Source organism: Xenopus tropicalis, chromosome 8 (genome assembly GCF_000004195.4).
Source record: "Xenopus tropicalis strain Nigerian chromosome 8, UCB_Xtro_10.0, whole genome shotgun sequence".
Taxonomy (NCBI): domain Eukaryota; kingdom Metazoa; phylum Chordata; class Amphibia; order Anura; family Pipidae; genus Xenopus; species Xenopus tropicalis.
In genome coordinates this window covers 44,286,331-44,292,935 of record NC_030684.2, presented here as the reverse complement: position 1 = coordinate 44,292,935, position 6,605 = coordinate 44,286,331, and positions in this window count along the sequence as shown.

Sequence of the window (6,605 nt, the reverse complement as noted above, 5' to 3'; positions counted from 1 at the left end):
AGCGGAGACAGTGGGACTTAGTGAGAGACAATCCCGGCACAATGAGTGGCGGCGGCTCCGCTCGCACCTCCTACCTTTGTTAGAGAACAGAGGCAAAGGGGGAAAAGCAAGTTCTTTCCTGTTGGTTGCCCCCCATGCCCTTCGCCGCCCCGGCTGCCAATATTTATTCAGCATTTATTTATATTTTCTGCTCAGACCTCCGACTTGTGTCAGGGAACTAGAAAAAAAGTTCTGTTTTACCAAAAAGGTTTTGTGCAAACTGGGAAGTGAGGAAATTAAAGGGGTTGTTAAAGGGCTCCTATTACTCTAAAATTGCCTTTCTAGGCACAGTTATAAAAGCCCACAATTAAGTTGGGGGAAACAAAAGTCTTTGGGGAAAAAACAGAATTATGAGTGACATCCACTGCCCTTTCATCACTCCTGCATCGTGAGCAAGCATGCTAAACAGGGCCAGGACTAGGGGTAGGCAGAAGAGGCACCAGCTTAGGGTGCAGGGGTGGGGGGCGCCACCTACCACTGGTTCCGGGCCCCCTCCCCCCCTGCAGCGGCCCTGGTAATCCCACCGCCCTGTGTGCGCCTATCGTGCGCTCGCTTGTGCAAACATGGGGGGTGGGGTGACGGCGAGGGGGGCCCAAGCCGACCAGGTTGCCTAGGGCGCTGTGTCGGCTTGGCCCGGCACTGGCGCTAAATACCATGGCCTCCTGCACTAGGAGTTCCCTCATGGTGTGGATGGCGTAACGCTGTCGGAGATTTTTTTTTTTTTTTTTTAAATTAAAAACTTGTTTCCACGAACTGGAATGTGGGCAGCAAATTTAGCATGATAGGTGCATTTTAAAGGACATGTAATGCCTATATTTGCCTACAATGTATATCAGTTGGGCATGTCTCCCCCACCCAAATGGCATCATTTGTACTGCATATATCCCCTCCGCTGGAAGCACCATCACATTTTCCTAAAGCAAATATCAGCTTTCATCTAGTGGCCATTTTTCCTCTGATATATAATCAGATACATTTAAATCTGCAAACAGCATACACACACACAGACTCTTATTCAGCATACATTTCATCAAGAATACAGGCTCACACAGGCACAACTGCCTCTGATAAAAGTTCTGCTTTGTTTGAGCATTGTATCTAGAAGCTAGAGCTGAGTTTCTATGGGAACCAGTAATACCATCTCTTCACTGGCTGCTAGACTGGGGGCGTGTTTAGTAATCTGAGTTTAGAACAACTGAGCATGCCCACAAGCCAACAGCCAAAGCAAATTCCTGAGGGAGGGGGCCGAGTGGGTTACAGGAGGAGAAGGAAATCTAAGTGATTAAGGAGATGCTGCAGCCTTACAATTAACCTCTGGACAACCAGTGTGGCAGGTATTGAAAGATTTCAAAGAGGCTGTTCACTATTTTTTTGTGTGTAAGGTTTACATGTCTTAAGCTTTAAATTAACTGTTGTGATTGTGTAGAGAGGGATGTTCTGAGACAATTTGCAACTGGTTTTCATTTTTTATTATTTGTGGTTTTTCAGTTATTTAACTTATTATTTTGCAGCTCTCCAGTTCAGAATTTTAGCAGCAATAGGCATTTAGTGTTTTTGGATGAGAGACTGAATTATGAATAGGAGAGGGCCTGGCTAGAAAGATGTGTAATAAAAAGTAACAATAACAATACAGTTGTAGCCTTAATGTGGCCATACACGGGCCGTTTTTTAGCTGCCGATATAGGTCCCTTACACTGACTCGGCAGCTAATCGGCCCATGTATGGGCACTAACGAAGGGCATGCCAGACCGATATCGATCGGGCAGGTTAAACGATTAACGTATATACTCGAGTATAAGCCTAGTTTTTCAGCACCAAAAACGGGCTGAAAAAGTGACCCTCGGCTTATACTCGAGTGTATACGGTAGCAACTCCCCACGTGGACGGACGAGCGGCCGGACGAGTCCCGGCGGCATACGTGCACAGTGCTGGGGAAGCGCTACTGTGAGGTTTAGGTGACTGATTAGTTTTATTATTGTACATACGGTAGCGTGGACGAGCGGACGGGCGTGTGCGGTGCTTGGCAAGCGCTATCATCTGTTTATACAGCGGCCGGGCGGGTACGTGTTACCATATATACTATATCTTTCATCCAATATGCGATCACAGGTGCCGGGCAGCCGTGTGTGCGCGGTGCTAGGCAAGAGCTGTCGTGTGTATATACAGTTGCGGGCGTATATATGGTAGCGCCCGTCCGGGGGACAGGTGTGCGAACAGGAGAGCTGTACAGCATAACTATTATCCACCAAATTAGCATTACTGCTTGTGCACCCATGCCTTTCAGCGTTAGCTGATAGAACATTTTTAATATGAGTGGGAGTACAAGCATTTCCTTATCATTTAGAAGTCACTGTGTCTCTGTGTTACTAAATTGCTTACCTTTGCTTCCACAATGTCTCTCACCAGCATTTAAATTAAGGGAATGAATAAAAAGTCAGGAAATAATTTCCCCATTAGTCCTACTGTATATACTTTACTGGAATTGGCAAAGCAGTAACTAAAATCTGATCACACATACAAAGAGAAAGTCATTTTTTACACATTGTTTATTTGTTCTTTGCCTGCCATACAACTCATCAGTGCCGGCTACTAGAGCCCAGGGTGGCGCCATATTAGTGTAGTACATTGTATGATATCATGGACGCTGGGGAAGCGTGGGGAAGAGCAACAGCATGGCTTGCTTCGTGCTAGGGAAGCGATTATGTGCAACACGGAGCAACAGCACGCTTTGCTATGGAACCGAATATGTGAGGAGCGCTCACAGCTACAGCACGGCTTGCTATGGAAGTTATGGGGCTCCTATGGACAGTTTTTACAGCAGGCTGAAGTACAGCCATGTTATATAGGTATAAGCGAAGCACAGTGTTTTATTTACAATTGTAGTGTTCAAAGTGTATAATAATGTATAATATCGGTGCAAATATGTGTTTTAGTACTGTGAAGCAAACTTACATAGCATTATCACACAACACAACACACCCTAGGCTAATACTTGAGTCAATAAGTTTTTCCAGTTTTCTTAGGTTAAATTAGGTACCTCGGCTTATATTCGGATCGGCTTATACTCGAGTATATACGGTAAGTCATATCGGGGACTTTATGCGGTCCCCGAACGGACTTCGCCTATACTAGTCTTTCTAATTCGATCGTTTGGCCCCAGGGCCAAATGACTGAATTAGCCCGATATCGCCTACCCATAGGTGGGGATATCGGGAGAAGATCTGCCAAGCGAGCGGATCTCAGCGTGTATGGTTTGAATATATTTCATTCATTAATGGTTCACAGTGTGGATTAGGGTGACCAGATCACTTGAAAATTTGGGGACACATCTAATAAATGCAATCAGTAAATAATCTATAATCAAATAAAATCAATAAATGTTGCAATCAGTGCAGCCCTTCTAGCTGGATTTTCTAGACGTGTCTGTGAATTTTCAAGTGATCTGGATCTACTCTAGGATGTAATATGCTAATGTAATTAAGCTGTTTTTTTACATGTTAGTGGTATGGTCAAAAGTCATGATTTATTTGCTACTGAGTATTCTCACACTTTAGTACAGATACCCAAATACCTACTTGTGAATTTCTACAGTTACATTTCTACATATCAAAAGTATTCTTGCGTTCGTTATATAGAGAATATAATTAAACAGACCACGCTTAAATATATGTATACTTTTGTTTATATAGCACAACTTATCTACACAGCGCTATAGAGCAGAAAAAAAATTAATAGAACAAACTAGGGAAATTACAATAAGTACAAATACATAAAAAGTACCATTATATTAAGTAATAAGAGCAATTTACAGACACAAATAGGAGGATATTAACTGTTGCAGATTATAGTGATTGTCACTGCATTAAAAGTGCCAGTTCCCATTTTAGGTGCTATGCATGTGCCCTCAGAGGTAGTCTTTGAGTTAATTTCTGCAATCTCCTACTAACCGGCCTCCCAGACTCCCACCTCTCTCCCCTGCAATCAATCTTAAACTCTGCTGCCCGGATCCTCCGGCTCTCCTCTGAGGGAACCTGCTCAGCCTCACTTAAGCTCTCTGGCATGGCTGCCTGTTAAGAAAGGATAGCTTACAAAATCCTACTGCTAACATTCATAGCCCTTCACTCCTCTGCTCCTCACTACATTTCTTCACTGGTCTCTCTGCACGTTCCTGGTCGTCTCCTCCGCTCCTCTCAGAGCCTCCGTCTTTTTACACCATCCACACCCACTGCGCTGGTGCCCCTGTTAGGAGAAAACAGCACCAGCCCCGGGCACCTGGAGCGATGCGCTTCCTCCTTCCTGCTGCGTTAAGCTGTGACTGTGAGTCAGGCACATGCGCAATAGAGTGAAAAGCCAACTTCTCTGTTAAAGTTCGGCTTTTCACTCTACTGCACATGCGCGCACGGTGATACAGGAAGAAGGAAGCGCTCGCAGCTACCCCGGGCTGGTGCTGTTCTCTCCCAACAGGGGCACCAGCCCGGGGTAAAAGGTAGGCGATTAAAGTCACTTGGGGGTGACTTTTGGCACCCCCAAGTGACTTTGCCTTTCCATGCCTTTTAAGATTAAACTCAGATGCTACCTTCTCAAGCACTAAAACATTATTTTGCCCAGTCCTGCACTTAAAGGAACAGTAACATCAAAATATGAAAGTGTATAAAAGAAATAACAATATAATGTACTGTTGCCCTGCACTGGTATAACTGGGGTGTTTGCCTCAGAAAGACTATTATAGTTTATATAAGCAAAGCTGCTGTGTAGCCATGGGGGCAGCCATTTGAATGAGAAAAGGCACAGGTTACTTAGCAGATAACAGATAAAATGCCATTGTATTCTACAGAGTTTATCTGCTATGTAACCTGTGCCTTTTCTCCTTTTTTCCAGCTTGAATGGCTGCCCCCATGGCTACACAGCAGCTTATTTATATAAACTGTAGGAGCGTTCTGTAGCAAATACACCAGTTTTACCATTGCAGGGCAACAGTACATTACATTTTAATTACTTTAAAACACTTTCATATTTTGATGTTACTGTTCCTTTAAGCATAATCCTTCTATACCTAGAGGAGTATAATTCACTGGTACATTCTTAATTTTTATATGATATGTCTCCTTTAACTACTGCTAATAATGAAAATCACTGGTGTCTGAAGTCGCGACTTTAGAAAACAAAGCAACAATTATGTTTTCCCATCTATGAATTACATTATTGCCTGTGGGAAAGCACTGAAGGAGATTTGTTGCCTGCAGTAGCACAACTAATACCAATCTCTATACAAATTCACAATCAATGGGCCTCAGTTCTTTCTATATTAAAGGCTTTAAACTCCTATTTGCAGATTAACATTTTTTTGTAGTTATACCCATAATATTATCGCCTTGCTATATTATTTCAATAGAATACAAACGAGAAACCTTACATTCAAACCAAATTTTTTATTTATTATTGTTAATTTTATCATAACTAAAAGCTTAGTACCCTCATCTTTTGCTCCTTCCGCACCTCTAGGTGGAACCTTTGCTCTACATCTTCCACAGACTGGGAGTATTATTATAGGAATATCATATGGACCATATGAAATAAATATTCATTGAACATTCAGACTGGAAATCGGTTACTTAATAAGTTGTGGATTCAAAACTGCATAATAAATATTATGAATATTTATTATTATTATTAGGCGTAATGGCAAAAAATGGCGTAAAGGTTTTTAAAGCAGAACTAAAAATCCTCACCCTTTGCGACCTGTAGAAGTTATTAATATGGTGGAAAGTGAAAAAGATAAAAACCAGAATTTTTTTTCAGAAACTGGCATGCTACTGTTTTCAGATAATCTGAAAGAATAGCCAACATCCCGTTTGACATGAGCACATTCAGTCTGTCCTATAGGGTCCCCCACAGCCATCTTAGGCCTCTGCCTTGGGTGGATTTCTGGCCTGCGGATAGATGCAGGCGGAGAGTCTGCCCCTACTCTTCTAAAATCTTATTGTTGTGTCTGCACCTAGAGCCATTACATCGGCTGGGTGCAGGAATTCAAAGTGGGTTTTGGGCCATAACTGCTCCTGTATTGTCACAGGCCGAAATTTGCTTCAACTGCCTGCACCCAGGCTGACGCAGTGGCTCTGAGTGCAGGCGCAACATGTTTAGGGGATGCAGGCCAAGAATCCACCGTGCGTGTCTTAGGCTCAAAGTTTAAAGATGGCCATACACGCACCGATAATATCGTACGAAACCTTGTTTCATACGATATTCAGTGCGTGTATGGCAAGTCCGCGAGTCGACCGATATCGCAAGAGGCTGTTGATATCGGTCGACTTGCCGATCGGCCAGGTTTAAAGATTTTGATAAGGCGCCTGAGCAAAATCTGACGTCAGGGCTGAATCGGCAGAAGGAGGTAGAAATCCTATTGTTTCTACCTCCTTATCTGCCGTTTCAGCCCTGAACGGTTAGTGGCTAAACGATCCCAAATTGCCACGTGTGTGGCCACCTTAAGGCTAAACTATACTGAAGATTTTGATCAGATTATGTGGGTCAGATAAAGTCTGACCCATAAAATCTGGTAGTAATCTCCA